We start from the raw sequence: 16,693 nt of genomic DNA on the forward strand, positions 1-16,693 counted from the left end.
AGGCGAAGCTCTCGATTTACTGTCAGTCTTCGTTCCTACTCTCACCTCTGGTCATGAGCTCTGGGTAGTGACCGAAAGGACGAGATCGTAGATACAAGTGGTCGAAATGAGTTTGCTTCGCAGGGTGTCTGGGCACTCCCTTAGAGACAGAGTGAGGAGCTCAGTCACACAGGAGGAGCTTGGAATAGAGCCGCTGCTCCTCCACATGGAGAGGAGCCAGTTGAGCTTGAACGTCTGTTCTGATGCCTCCTGGACGTGTCCCTCAGGAGGTGTTCATGTTCCACCGGGAGGAGGCCCCGGGGAAGACACAGGACATGCTGGAGGGACAATGTCTCTGGACTGGACTGGGAACACCTCAGGTCCCCCCCAGAGGAGCTGGAGGAAGTGTCTGGGGTGAAGGAAGTCTGGGAGTCCCTGCTTAGACTGATGATCAGGACCAAAACCATCTTTAATTCAAATATATGTTCTTAATTTTTGGTTTACAGAAGATTTGACTGTGCCACTTCTGTTTATACTTGTCAAAGCAAAAGTGCCTATAGTTTGTCTGATATTACAGATTAATTTATTTCTCTAAATAAACTGGAGATCTACATCCTCAAAAATGTTCTCAACCTCTCTACTCCAGGACAATTTATGTAACAGACTCGAGTTAAACACATATTTGGTTATTACAGGTGTAACGATATCCAAGTCTCGATATGATACAATATCGTTGCGATATGAACCTCACGGTACGATATTTATTGTATGTTTAGATTTTTATTGTGATTTTAATGTTTTTCTTATTCTGTAAAGCACTTTGAATTACTTTGTATACGAATTGAGCTGTACAAATAAACTCGCCTTGTCTTGCTTAATTGTGCTGTTTTTTCACTAATAAATCTAACAGTGTTACTCTAATACTCTGCTGTGAAATATGAATGTGTTTACATGTTTATGATTTTTTGTATTGTGTCCATGAACAGTTTATGACAAAATATCTAATCATTTGTACATGTTATGTTGATGCCTTTCACATAAATCAGGCGTCATTGGGTTTCAGATGACATAAAATTCAATAGGCCAATAATATTCAATACAGACGGGGGGCGGCTAAAATAAATTAAATTAAAATGTATTTTTTGTTGTAATATAGCAGCATATAGTTAATGGGTTTAGTCTCAGATAGAAAAGATAACATTAAAGATTTGTGAATAAACTTTTTGAATATTTCATGACAAAGTACAATGTTATTCATAGAGAAATCTGTCTCTTGCCCCCAAATCTCTTGGTACGATATTATCACGTTTTGCATCTCACGGTACGAATATTTATTGCGATATTTTGGATAATATAATTGTAGATGTGACACTTTTTTGCTTTTAAAATACATTGATAATATTTGGTGTGAATTATTTCTGTCATAATCTCAAGAAATCAAGTAAAAACATGTTTCTTCATGTTGTCTGCACTGAAATGAATCATGGGATATGTAGTTTCTGATAATCATAAACTGTTGCTACTGTAAAAGCAGGAACTTGTGATTCGATATATTGTGATGATCCACGATATTACTGAGACTTTTGACGATACAATATCACGATATTTCAGTTCTTGTTACATCCCTAATACAAATACATATATACACATACATACATACATACATACACACACACACACACACACACACATACATACATACACATACACACACACACACACACACACACACACACATACATACACATACACACACACACACACACACACACACATACATACATACACACACACACACACACACATACATACATACACATATACACACATACACATACACACACACACACACACACACACACACACATACATACATACATACACACACACACACACACACACACACACATACATACATACATACACACACACACACACACACACATACATACATACATACACACACACACATACATACACACATACATACACACACACACACACACACACACACACACATACATACATACATACACACACATAATTTAAAGCCAAAACTGAACAAAAACAAAACTGATATACCTGTAAACTTAAACTGAGGCAGATAATACATACAAAGAAATTAATACAAGAAAATGAGAAAATAAAATCCTAATTCTTCTGTAATATTGAGTGTTTTGATAGATTTAATGTTAGAAATACTGTTTAATGTTTGAAGATAATTCTTAATGTATAAGACAGACTTGTCAAACTCAGGCCTGGGGTCCAAATTTGCCCTACGATATAATTATATTTGGTCTGTGAGATCATATTAAATCTATATTAGAGCTGCCGCCGCACACAGACTATAGACACATTATTTATTTAATATGTTATTATTTTATATTCTGCTTGCCCTGGATTCATTATTATTAAACATTTATTTTAATAAGAAAAGGTTTAACATTACATATCTCAAAAGAAGAGAAATCATGCAGATGTTGTTGAAACCTTTCTATAAATAGTTTAGTTAGTTTAGTTTGGCTCATGACTTAGTCCCAGTTTTTAATTTCGGTCTCTGTGAGTTTGAGTTTGACTCTCCTGCTCTAGGATAATGATTTTAAAAACACGTGGTTGAGTTGATTGTTGTTTTTTGGTTTGGTTTTTTTGCATTGACAAATACCGGAAAAAGGGAAACTTTTTTTTTTTTTTTTTTTTTTTCTTTTTCGGAAAAAGGCAAACTGTTTAGCCAATCACAGTGTGGGCTGACTTTTTTTTAAACCAATCAGAACCAGCTTTGGGGAGCTTTTAGGGCTTTTAGGGCGTCGCAGCGGCAGAGACCGAATGAGTTAAACAAGTGCACTTCATTCTTCTTCTCATGCAACAACAACCACATCCAGTGAGTATTCGCTATAATACGTGACAATATTAGACATTATGACCTTCTACAACTTGATAACTATTTCCCCTTCGTGTTCAGGCTACACTCTGTTAGCATGTTTGCGCTTTACAAGCTTCATTCATTTTAAGTGTTCACGTTTGACATCAGCTTTTCACGAAAACTTTGACATTGTAATAGTAATAGTCCAACCAGTTGTTATAGATATATAACAATAGATAGATTATAGATATGTTATAGATACGTTATAGCGCTGGAGCATTTTATTATTATTGGCGTCTCTAAAAAAGTAACCTACGCCTTCATGACACTGGACACACTGTGTCATTGACTTCAGTCGCATCGGAGAAACGTGGGCAGGTTTTGTTGAGTATTTGGTTGTTTTAGAGACACAGCGTGGCACAATCACGAACAGAGCAGGTCCCGTCCGGTGCGAAGAAAACAAATGCACGAGGTTCCGCACCCTTCACCGCTGCTGAAAGTAACTAATAAAGTAACTTGTAATCTAACTTAGTTACTTTTACTACTTACTTTATAAAGAAATAATCAGTAGTCAGTAGTCAGATTACTATTGCAAAGTAACTAAGGCAACACTGCCAATTGGGCAACTTGTGATTCTGTGTGCATCTGCGCGTATTAGTCATCTGGCACAGTCCGAAACTTCACAGTTTCATGTTTATAGGCCCAGAAATTACATCGATGTGAACTATAAATCAGGCTAAAACAACTGCATTTTGACAGTTAAAAATAAAATTCTACCAGATTCTACTAGATTCTTGGCCTGGTCTGTACTCAGCTCTGTTTAAACTATAAACTGTATGTTACTCAATATATTTTTTTCACCTGATTTAAATTATTGACGTTTATTGTAACAGTTTTTTAAATATCTGATTCTGTTTTTGCAGGTGTGAGCATGAATCTGGCTGTGACTTTTATCATCGCTCTGGGCTTAGTGGCTTCTGCCTGTGGAGGTGAGTTTAGAACAACAATTAAGAAACACATAGAGTGAAGGAACGACAAAAACTGTAAGTTATTTCAGTGTTTCCCGTAGTGCAGAGACTGTGGTGACCCCTCTTTGTCTAAAAACAACTTGGACTTTAGATTGATATAATGAAATTAGACTCATTGTTTTAATCTTATAACAGAGACGACACTGGTTAGAAATGACTGATTAAAGATTAAAATAGAAAAGTAAATATCTGATACAGTATTTACATTCTATAACAATATCAATCAGCAAAACAAAATTCAGATTTTCATCAACAAACTCTTACTACCTGGAAACTGTTACAAACCTGAACATTATTTAACAATGGATGTGTTTTGAATGAGAAAAAGTCTTTTTCACTTCAACTTTGGTCAACAAGGATTTAATCTTTGTTTCTAATTTACTCGAGAAAATTGGAACATTTGAAGTTTTGAGAATTTTGTGTTAAAATATGAATTTCCAGTAACTGACAAAGAATCCAGATCATTTACTCATTACATTTCAGACGTCACAGTTTATACCAACTGTAATGTCGACAAAATTATTCACCAATGGATTAGACTTTTTTTTTAAAAATGCAGTAACAAAGAGGGAAAACCTAAACCACGTGTGGGTCGTCCCACTGACACCAACACTGTTTTCAAAACGATTTAAATCTGTCTTCTCCCTCAGACGCTGCTGTCTCCTGTGTTCTTCTGGAGACCTGTGTTCTGCCCTGCAGATTTGAGCCTGGACCAGACCCTGTGATCCACTGGACCAAAGAACCTTTTGATAAAACTCCAGTTCATATTTACTATAAAGGTCAGAGCCAGCGTCGTATCCGACACCAGAACTTTACAGGTCGGACCTCTCTGTTTGAGAAGGAACTGTCCACAGGAAACGCATCACTGCGGCTCTCAGGGGTCAAAGTTCAGGATGAAGGAAGATACAAGTGTTACATCACTACCCTGAGACACATCACCAATGAGTCTTACGTGGATGTGTTTGTTTCTGGTAAATAATGAGTATTATTTTGATAATAACATATGTAAGAGTGTAAATGTGGTTTGACAGTGAAGCGTCTCTCTGTAGCTCCAGCTCCAGTGTCTCTGCAGCAGCAGGGGCAGGAGCTCCTCTGTAGATCTGAGGGAGTCTACCCCAAACCCTCAGTGTCCTGGAGCCCTCCCTCCTCTGCAGCTCTTACCACGGTGACCCCCTCAGAGGGCGGAGTGTGGTCTGTGCACAGCTCTGTGTCTCTGCCTCACAGCCCTCCACATCAATACAGCTGTAATGTGAGCAACAGCAGGGGCAGCTGGAGGAGCGCCACCTACAGGAGGAACAAACACACTTATTATTACAGAGGTTTGTGTTTAAGATCAGTTATAAAGAGCTCTGGTCTCTGTCTTATTTTAATGATCACAGTTTTGTTTTGTTGTTTTAGATGTTTCAGATTATGTGATAATCTCCTGCACTGAACCCTCTGCTCCAGTGAAGAGTCTCATTTGGAGGTTCAACCAGAGTCAGATCATTCTGAGCCGGTCTGGACCAGAGTCGGTCTACACTGAGTCCTGGAGACAGTTTGTGGATGGAGTCACAGAGTCCAACAGTCTGATCCTGAAGAATCTGACCAAAGAGCAGCTGGGCCTGTTCTCCTGTGAACTCAAGACTGAACAGGAGACACATGTTATCGTCACAGAGGTCACAGAGGTCACAGAGGTCACAGAGGTCACAGAGGTCACAGAGGTCGCAGAGACACAGGGTACGTCCAGTCTGGTGAGTCCAGAATCTGAAAAATACTTTGACTAATCTGGTTCTCTTGTGACACAGAGGTTTGGATCCCTGTAGGAGCTTCTGTGGGTGGAGTTGTGGTCGTCCTTCTGATTATTATCGGTGGGATTTTATTAAGGAGACATCAGAAGGTACGTAGAAAATCATGTCACTATAAGAAAATTATTGAAGTTAACATGAACACAAACATCAGTGACACCACTGAGCTGTGGATCTGCAGCATTAGAAAAAAAACTGCAAAACAAAATCAGAGGCAGATCCAGAACAAACCGACTGAAGGAGCAAAATCTATACTGTTCCATGAAGTGTCATTATTTTTCCTGCCTCAAATGAGGCTGCAGACGTTTATAAATGAGGTCACAGTGCATCCTTTTGCAGCCTGTAGACCCAGGTCTGCTACAAACCAACACAGAAATGTGTCCCCTACATTTTATTGCTGTAGTAAACATGATGACTTACATCACTTCTGCAGTAGATCTACAGCTTTATTATTACAACTATTTCTGAAGTTTTACATTTCCTCTTGGGAATAAAAAATATCTGTCAGACTAAAGTTCTTTTTTTCAGTGTGTCCAGACCAGAAATGAAGTGCCCCAAGATGAAGAGCAGATTGAGGACCAGCAGAACACACACAATTCTGAGTAAGTCCTGTGCAGTGAGTCCATAGACTGTATAAAAAAGTGAACTCAGCGACTGTGATGTGTCACCCACAGAGTTCAGCACCAGTCAAACGAAGTCTGGAGTCAGACTCTATATTATCAGTAGGATTTTTTTTTTTTTTGCAAAAAAAACACCCTAAAAAACATGTAGAATCATGTAGAGCAGATTGATACAAAAATATTAAGACCAAATGATGAGGCTCAGAGCAGCAGAGGAAAAGAAAGAGGAGCCACAATATTCTAATGTAAGTCAATGGGAGCCAGAGTCAGAAGGAGCCAGAAGAGCCACATGAGAACTTCCTGTTAGGAACGCGGCGGCGAGCGCGTTAGCTCTGTCCATTTATATAAACCGTCTATGACTGAGACTAGTGACAACTTCAGGTTTTATTTATGAAAGACTTAAAGTCACGTTTAGACTGACTTTATGCTCAAGTGTGATACACACTGGAAGAAAATATAGACAATGAACAATAATATTGAAACTAATTTAATCAAATTGAAACTTTCTAAACGTACAATATCATTAAACCCAAGAGCTGCAATACATAGAAGCAGAATGAAAACTTTTACTGATGTACTGTTCCTATAACGAGTCACAGACATTATTTATTTATTCAATATTTTTCAGATCAAATTTCCCCAGCAAAAAAAAAGTGAACATGATAATTACTGACCCTAAAAATGATTATTCTGCTTTTCATATATTTATATATAAGCTGTTATAGTATTTAGCAAGACAAGCCTAGTTTATACCATCACAGAGCCTATTATCATTATTATTATTATTATTATTATTATTTTTTTCTGAAAATCCACATTTCTTTGTCCTCCTCATGTCTGCTCTTTGGATTTTTTCCAGAAGAAAGAATTTGCTGAATGCCAAACATATTCACAAGAAAACCTTTGAAACATGTCCTGGATGTTTTTGTTCATGGGAGAATAATTTTGTGTGTTTTATTTTACAGGCCTTTTGAGTTGGAAATGTCTCTGTGGAGGTCTGAATCTGGAGAGAGTGGTGTAGATTCACACTCATACACAGCCAGTTCAGGTCGACATGATGGCGGCTCTGAGTCAGGGTTATGCACCGGCAACTCTACAAATGACGTCTACACAGCCCGTTCAAGTCGATATGACGGCGCTTCTGAACCAGAGGAATCAACTGGCAACTCTGCAAATGAAGTTTGTTACATTTTTGATGAAAACTGAAGCCTCACACAGGGTCTTCCACACTGACCTCACAGCTGCATCACCTTCAGGGAGAAGCTCCCTACAAAAAGAAATATTCAGGTAAGTTAAAATGACTTAAATTAAGATCATTTTACTTTGAGTAGATTCAACTTGACACGTAAAATTTTCACCCAGTGAACAATGATGAAAAGTCCTGAAATTCTGCCAACTGTTAAAATGTCCAAAAATGTCCAAAAAACTGTCCAAAAATAAATAAAATGGCTCGTCAGCGCCCCCAAACAACTCAAAAACGCATTAGGGAATAGGAAGGAGGGGAAAAAATTTTGCACATAGAATCATGAAATTTGACACAGAAGTCGATCATGACAATACAAGGAAAAAATATTATTACACCAACACTGTGCGCTTCACCAGGGGGCAGCAATATTGGATTAAACTTTGCTAAGCATGAGTCAGCATTTTTGTAAACTTCACACTTTTTTTTCATACGAGTGCGTTCACCTGAGCAGGCTCAAATTTGGTGCACATTTTCTCAAGACGTGGGACATCAAAAGTTCTTCAAATTTTGGACACACGTCTTGCCCAGAATTTTGGAAAATTTAGATTTATACAACCTGCTCCCATTTGCACAAACGAACTCCAATTTGTAAACATTTTATTTGGTGTGTTAACGCCCCCTACAGATTGAAATAAAATTTAGTATGGGGAGAAAATTTAGTTTTTCAAAAATTTCAGAAATTTTACACAAAATTACATTTTGCCATCCTGATCTAAAACAAAAAAGAGTGATATAAGAAAATGCAAAAATGGACATTTTTTAATGGAAAGTAAAAAAATTTTCTGTCGTAGAATTACAAATACACCCCATCTCACATTGTGTTGTCATGGCAACAAGCCAAAAAGCCAAATTTCCTCACCAAATGGACGACCTTCCAAACTTTGGTGTAAAAAACAAATGAAAAAAAATCAGATGCATCATGGCAACAGGAATAAAAATTATATTGTGACCAAGCCCCTTTACAAACCATCACCACCATCTTGGATATTTAAAAAAAATAAAATAAAATTTAAACATTTAGAAAAATGGCAGGGTTAGGTTAAGGTTAGGGGTTAGGATTAGGAGTTATGGTAGGATTAGAGGTTCTGATTCATGTAGACGTTAGGGGTTAGAGGTGTTTGTGGGGGAGCGGCGTGTGCAGGGCGTGGTCGATTTGGGGCATGCCGTGGGCGAGGTGCGGCGTAGGTGCTGGTGAGGGCTGATCATTGCCGCTTGCGACTATATTTGTTCTTCTTATCATAGGTGTATCACGATGTATTTTTATGTTTTAAGTACAGAAAGTCTTGTTCCACTGGCAGATAATTTTATTTGTTAAGTGAATTTTACTTAGATCATGATCTTTAATTGAAGTCATTTTAACTTGGCGGCTCTAGTGCTGTACTACAGAAAGTCACTGTGTTTTACTGATTTCTGCTCAGGATTTTTTATTCTAGGCCGTGTTGTGAAATAACTGAATACATGTGCTGAGAATACATATTCTGAATGCCACTTTTGAGTAACTGGATTCTGGGACAGTGCAGTGATACTACCTGCATTTTCCCTAAAAAAAACTATGATTTCTTGTGTCAAAACTTCTGGAAAACTTCAACACTGGGAAACAAATATTCCTGAGTTTACAACTCAACAGAAGGATCTCAAAACATTTCCCAAGGACCAAGCCTGAAGTGACACTGATGAACTTTGCTAAAATCATCAGTTCTCACTTTTTTTTTTTAATGGGTCATTTTGCAGCATTACAAAACAAAAACAAAACAGATCACAACTACATGGATCATGACAGAAAGGTCCAAGCTGAAGTAAAAGTACCAAACCCGATTAAACAATGACAAAATTCCAAGAAAGAAAAGCAGCACATGAACAAGTTATATTCTTTTATTTATTTATTTATTTTTTTAAGGCTTCTACAGTGTTGGAGTTTTTAAATCATCACTCAGGTTGTTCCATAAACTCACCCCTCGAACACAAATACAATCACTTTTTTTATTAGTTCTTACCTTTTTTAAAAAAATAAAAATAAAAAATTAAGATACCAGTTTTGATTTGATGAGGCAAATTTATAAGAGTTACTTCATAATTCATTTTATTAATAATAATAATAATAATAATACTGTGTTTTAAAGATGTGTTTTATGAATCACCAAAGTGTCCTGTACACTCCGACTGCAGGGAGTTTGTAAAAGTGCACTTTTTAATGTTTTCCAACTGGACATGTTTATTGTTGATGTAAAACTGGAGCTTGTATTTACAGATAGATACAACTGCCAAAGAATTTAAAGGTGCACTATGTAACTTTTCTGGTAGGGAGTAGAGAGATGTCGTTGTTTTGCCTGAAATGTTCCCCAGTCTGGCATTAAGCATATTTATGTTTAACTTAAACTCCAGGCTCAGGTTGCTCCAGGCCTGTGGAATCTTCTGCTTGTCCACCTGAGGGCGCCACAGGCAGTGGAAACTTTACAGAGGCAGCTAAAAACTCTTTATTTCCAAAGGCTTTTAGCCCAATGTAACTGGGATCTGTCTCAAGCAATGAAACCAAAATATCCACAAATTCAAGTTGTTGTATAAACATTTGGTCTGGTCACAGTTTATGGAGAGTGACTCTTAATATCAGAACATACTTCCTTGTTGTTTCTGCACCATTGCTGGAACGTGATGTTCATGAGCATTACTTGTATCTTTTGTCTGACACCGTTGTTGGCGTCTTTATGTATTATTTTAATATGATTGACAGTTATGTTACTAAACTATTACAGTGACTCTTTGTCCGCACTTATAAGTTGTTTATATGGTTTAATGTAAAATGTCTGAAAAATGGGACAAAAAAGCTCATTGTGTAAGATTAAAAGAGTGGGGGGAGGGTTTAAATAAGTTTTATTATTGTTGTTATTTCACTAATGTTATATGTTCCATTGTAAAAGAATGTAAATGTCTTACTTGTCTAAAATAAATACATAAATAAAGAAGAGGAAGAAGAACTTTGAGGTATGTTTTCAAATGTAAAGTGTAAAATAATTGAAAACTAGTGTAATCAAAGGAAACCGACTGTTCTCAGTGTAATTATACAACATTATTCTGATTGTTTTTCACAGTTAAGCTAATAACAAACAAACAAACAGTGCTTAAAATGTTTCACGCTGTCTGCTTCTCACCTCCACTTACCTGATTCCTCCTTTTTGTCATCTTTGAGTCTGTTTCCTCACTTCTGTCTGTTTTCTGTTTCTTATCACTTGACATTGATCTGTAATAAAAACATATTCATTATAGTTCTGTAAACCACATATGCAAACCAGAAATGTGGAAAACCGCGGATGGAAGTAAAAACAAAAAGAAAAGAAAAAAAAACAAGACGGAAGTATAATAAGGCAGGTTATTACACAATCACAAGTGGCGTGAGGTGGTTTTTACATCCACAGCAGCACCAGGCGTCAGATGAGTGAGATGAATGTTCTCCAATAACAAAACACAACACAGATACATATTTTTAATCTTAAAAGTATTAATTATTATTGTTTGAGATCTGCTGAAAAGGGCTGAGGGACTTATGCTCGTAGTTTTGTTTAAACTAAAGTTTTACAAATAAAAACAGCGAAGAAAAAAACGATTGATTCTATTGTTTCTGTTGAACAAAATTCAGCACAAATTCTGGTAACACTTTAGATTAGGGGCCACATACTAAAAGCTAATTAATAGTAAAATGCATAATAAGTGCTTAATTACATTTTTGTTAGTATTTATAAATTACTTTCAATGCAGTTTGGTCTAAGGCCGTTTTTGGCGAGTACTAACGCATTAACTATTTTCATCCCATTCAAGTAGTGGAGATTATAATAGATGTTTTTGTGCGTACAATAAAATCTTAATAAGTATTAGTTGATATTAATTAAACACTTATTAACAGCTAAGTAACAGCTAATTAACAAACTAATTACCACTAAGTTAACTACGAATATGTGGTCCCTAAACTAAAGTGTTCATTTACTTTTTACTCTTTAAGTACAACAACTCACCCTTATGTGACAGATAATACTCCCTACAACTGTACAACAACTCACCCTTATGTGACAGATAATACTCCCTACAACTGTACAACAACTCACCCTTATGTGACAGATAATACTCCCTACAACTGTACAACAACTCACCCTTATGTGACAGATAATACTCCCTACAACTGTACAACAACTCACCCTTATGTGACAGATAATACTCCCTACAACTGTACAACAACTCACCCTTATGTGACAGATAATACTCCCTACAACTGTATCAATCTTTGCATTGTTTTCAATACGACCTTTTGCTTATAGCTGAGATTTTATATTTTATTTCTTATTTTACTATTTTATTTTTACTTGTACATTCACATTTATATAATTATGTTTTATTTAACACGTGTCTCTTGTTATTTTTTGCTATTTATTTAGAATTTATTATTATATATTTTCTTCTTGTTATTATATTATATCGTGATGTGTGACTCCTGTGTCCAAATAATTTCCCTTGTGGAGAAATAAAGTTTGTCAAAGTTTTAATAGTTTTAATATATTTTTGTATAAATTGATTACTTGGGTAAATTGTTTGCATAAGTGTAAAAGAGACTTCTCTCTGAATCATCATCATCATCCTCTGGATTATTATTCACATAATCTGGACTCACGTGTAAATAATCCGCCTTTTAAACATTAAAATTTGCACACTTGTTTTGGGGGCGGAGAGTCAGATCTTTTAACCAATCAGTAATCGGCAAACCGGTGATAAGATGTACAACGTGACGTAAACCGGCTTGTTTCTGTGTGGGGGGCGTTGACTTCTGCAGCGCTGCTACTGAGCGGAACAGCTGAGTTAAATCTGAGAACAAATGCGGTAAAATTGGGACGTTAAACCCGATAAACTTGGCCCAGGTTCGTGTCACGAGTTTATCCGCCGGAGCTGTTACTGTCCGAACTGCACATCTGAACTTTCTGCTCAACTTTGTACAACTTAAGGAGCTTCATGTTTCTCCCCAAACCGCAGCAGCATCGGACACCAACATCCAGTGAGTATTTGTTATAATACTGTAATACGGTCTATAATACGGACCATGGATCTATTAAAATAACTGGATACAGTTTTGCTGCTTGTATCTGCCTCGAGTTGACGTAGTGTCACTCAGTGGTTCTACAGTCGAAAAAATCCCATGGGCCGAGAGAAGATTTTTCTCATAGAGGCAATGTAATCACAACCTGCTCGTGTTCGGCTGACAGGGCACCTACAACTTTCAAAAATGTCGGATTTTGTGGCGATTTTAACCTATTTTTAGATCATAAACTTTTTCTCGCTCAAAATCCTTCAGTTGTCTTAAAAAACACTTTATATTCGTTAGCTCCGGCTCCGCTCTGCTACGCTCTCGTTCCTCTCGCTCTGATTGGTCAAAGCGATCACGTGGTACATTTCGCTAAAAATCTTAAATCTAGATAAGCAAAGAAAATTTATGGAAAATGGATGAAATCCTGACATCACACTAATAAATTCTATAACATTTACCTGCAGACACACTGTAGACTAGACCGAAAACAACATAATGACTATTTGATAAATACAAATATATGAAAATACTATTATTTTGTTGAAATCATGTTTAAAGAATCAGAAAAATAGTAAATTGTTTGCATAAGTGTAAAAGAGACTTCTCTCTGAATCATCATCATCATCCTCTGGATTATTATTCACATAATCTGGACTCACGTGTAAATAACCCGCGATTTAAACATTAAAATTCGCGCGTTTGTTTTGGGGGCGGAGAGTCCAGTGACAAGACGGAGAATACGGAAACCCGCCTGTGGGGGGCGTAGACGCTGCTCGACAGCGGAACATAGGAGTTAGATCTGAGAACAAATGCGGTAAAATTGGGACGTTAAACCCGATAAACTTGGCCCAGGTTCGTGTCACGAGTTTATCCGCCGGAGCTGTTACTGTCCGAACTGCACATCTGAACTTTCTGCTCAACTTTGTACAACTTAAAGAGCTTCATGTTTCTCCCCAAACCGCAGCAGCATCGGACACCAACATCCAGTGAGTATTTGTTATAATACGTGACAATATTAGACATTATGACCTTCTTTAACCTGATCACGACTTCACCTTCGTGTTCACGCTACGTTCTGTTTGTTTGTACCGTTTGTTTGAGCTCCGCTTCATTCATTGTAGAAATGCACGTTTGACAACTGCTTTTCACGAAAACTTCTGTATGTACATGTAGACAATCATCTAATAACACTTCGCTCCTCCACTGTCGCGCCAATCACACAAACTGAGCTCTAAAACCGGTGATTCTGTTGTAAATCTGCGGGAGTCACGTTGGTCTCGGTACCGAACAGTGGAGGTGGGCGGGGCTTCGTTACAAATAAACTTTAGCGGGAAAAGATGATTAAATAGGCACTGTATAAAATGCCTATGACAGGTTAGATATTATTTAATTTAAGATTTCGCTAAAAATCTTGAAAATCTTTTCCCAGTTTAAAATTTAAATTCTTGGTTTGAAATCCTGACGTCACACTAATAAATTCTATAACAGTTCCCTACAGACACGCTGTAGACTAGACCAAAAACAACATAATGACTATTTGATAAATACAAATATATGAAAATACTATTATTTTGTTGAAATCATGTTTAAAGAATGAGAAAAATGTGCTTCTTGTGGGTAAACAGTAAAACTTTTGGACAGAATTCTCTCCAGAGTGACGTCATCAAAATGGAAATCTAAAATAAAATCTCTTTACTTCCTGTAATTTTCAACAAAGATTTCAACTTTTCTTTGCAAATTGCTTCTTGATTGGTGTAAAACTCATAGACTGTATATATAAAACTATTATTTATATTTACAAGAGGTATAATCTCACCAAATTACACCAATTAGGACTTGAGTCGTGTGAGTCCCAAAGGGAACGAGAGGGAAGGACACAGTCGATCATATGGAGATGGTGCAGAGTTGTTAAATGTTTATGGTTCATCTTATAGTTCTCAAATCAAAACAGAAGCGGCTGTGGCTCAAGTACAATAATAAAGTACCATAAACTAACAACAAAATGTATTTATCTTTTCTCTGCATAAAAACTACTGTGACGTACTTATTTCCTTCTCCAGTTTTATTTTCTTAATCGGTGATAAACGTAGGATTCAACAGCATCGGTCATTTTTGTTCACATTTTTAAAAGTCAGTGTAATCTGCAGCTGTCCATCAGAGGTGCTGACAGCGTCACAGTTTCATGTTTATAGGCCCAGGAATTACATGGATGTGAACTATAAACCAGGCCAAAACAACTACATTTTGACAGTTAAAAATAAAATTCTACTAGATTCTACTAGATTCTTGGCCTGGTCTGTACTCAGCTCTGTTTAAACTATAAACTTTGTTACTCAATATATTTTTTTCACCTGTTTTAAAGAATTGACGTTTATCATCCCAGTTTTTTAAATATCTGATTCTGTTTTTGCAGGTGGGAGCATGAATCTGGCTGTGACTTTTATCATCGCTCTGGTCTTCTGGTTTCTGGATTCTGCCTGTGGAGGTGAGTTTAGAACAACAATTAAGAAAAACACATAGAGTGAAGGAACGACAAAAACTGTAAGTTATTTCAGTGTTTCCCTTTAGTACAGAGACTGTGGTGACTCCTCTTTGTCTAAAAACAACCTGGACTTTAGATTGACATAATGAAATTAGACTCATTGTTTTAATCTTATAACAGAGACGACACTGGTTAGAAATGACTGATTAAAGATTAAAATAGAAAAGTAAATATCTGATACAGTATTTACATTCTACAATATCAATCAGCAAAACAAATCAGATTTTCATCAACAAACTCTTACTGCCTGGAAACTGTTACAAACCTGAACATTATTTAACAATGACTGTGTTTTGAATGAGAAAAAGTCTTTTTCACTTCAAATTTGGTCAATAAGGATTTAATCTTTGTTTCTAATTTACTCGAGAAAATTGGAACATTTGAATTTTTGAGAATTTTCTTTTAAAATATGAATTTCCAGTAACTTACAAAGAACCCAGATCATTTACTCATTACATTTCAGACGTCACAGTTTATACCAACTGTAATGTCGACAAAATTATTCACCAATGGATTAGACTTTTTAAAGAAAAATGCAGTAACAAAAAGGGAAAACCTAAACCACGTGTGGGTCGTCCCACTGACACCAACACTGTTTTCAAAACTATTTAAATCTGTCTTCTCCCTCAGACGCTGCTGTCTCCTGTGTTCTTCTGGAGACCTGTGTTCTGCCCTGCAGATTTGAGCCTGGACCAGACCCTGTGATCCACTGGACCAAAGAACCTCATGATAAAACTCCAGTTCATATTTACTATAAAGGTCAGAGTCAGCTTCATATCCCACTCCAGAACTTTAGAGGTCGGACCTCTCTGTTTGAGAAGGAACTGTCCACAGGAAACGCATCACTGCGGCTCTCAAGGGTCAAAGTTCAGGATGAAGGAAAATACAAGTGTTACGCCAATGGTGTCAACAAACCCAACACAGACTCTTATGTGGATGTGTTTGTTTGTGGTAAATAATGAGTATTATTTTGATAATAACATATGTAAGAGTGTAAATGTGGTTTGACAGTGAAGCGTCTCTCTGTAGCTCCAGCTCCAGTGTCTCTGCAGCAGCAGGGGCAGGAGCTCCTCTGTAGATCTGAGGGAGTCTACCCCAAACCCTCAGTGTCCTGGAGCCCTCCTTCTCTTGGCCCAGAGCCTCAGACCTCAGTGAATGTCTCAGAGGATGGACTTTACTCTGTCTCCAGCTCCTTCTCTGTCCCAGCCACCTCTGCAAGTAACTACACCTGCAACATCAGCACCCTGAACTGGTGGCGAGCGAACACAACCAGAGCACAGAGTAACTATAAGAGAGCAGGTATGAACATACAGCGACATTAAAGGTCCTATATTACACAAAGCTCACAGGAGGAGCTTTTACTCATGTTCTAATGTTGTCACCTCCTACAAAACATTCCTGGAGTTTTGTTTCGTTTCATTCACATGTTCAAGTACAATCTCCAAAGCTCAAAATGCTCTGTGCCACATTTTAAAACTATCATCATGTTTAAATTGAACAATATTCTGATTTATAATTGTAACATAATGATCCATGGATGTCATAGATTAGAACTAGAGGGAGAGGAAGAGA

This window comes from Boleophthalmus pectinirostris, unplaced genomic scaffold, assembly GCF_026225935.1.
Source record: "Boleophthalmus pectinirostris isolate CB_2022bp ecotype Guang Dong unplaced genomic scaffold, ASM2622593v1 HiC_scaffold_15, whole genome shotgun sequence".
Taxonomy (NCBI): Eukaryota; Metazoa; Chordata; class Actinopteri; order Gobiiformes; family Gobiidae; genus Boleophthalmus; species Boleophthalmus pectinirostris.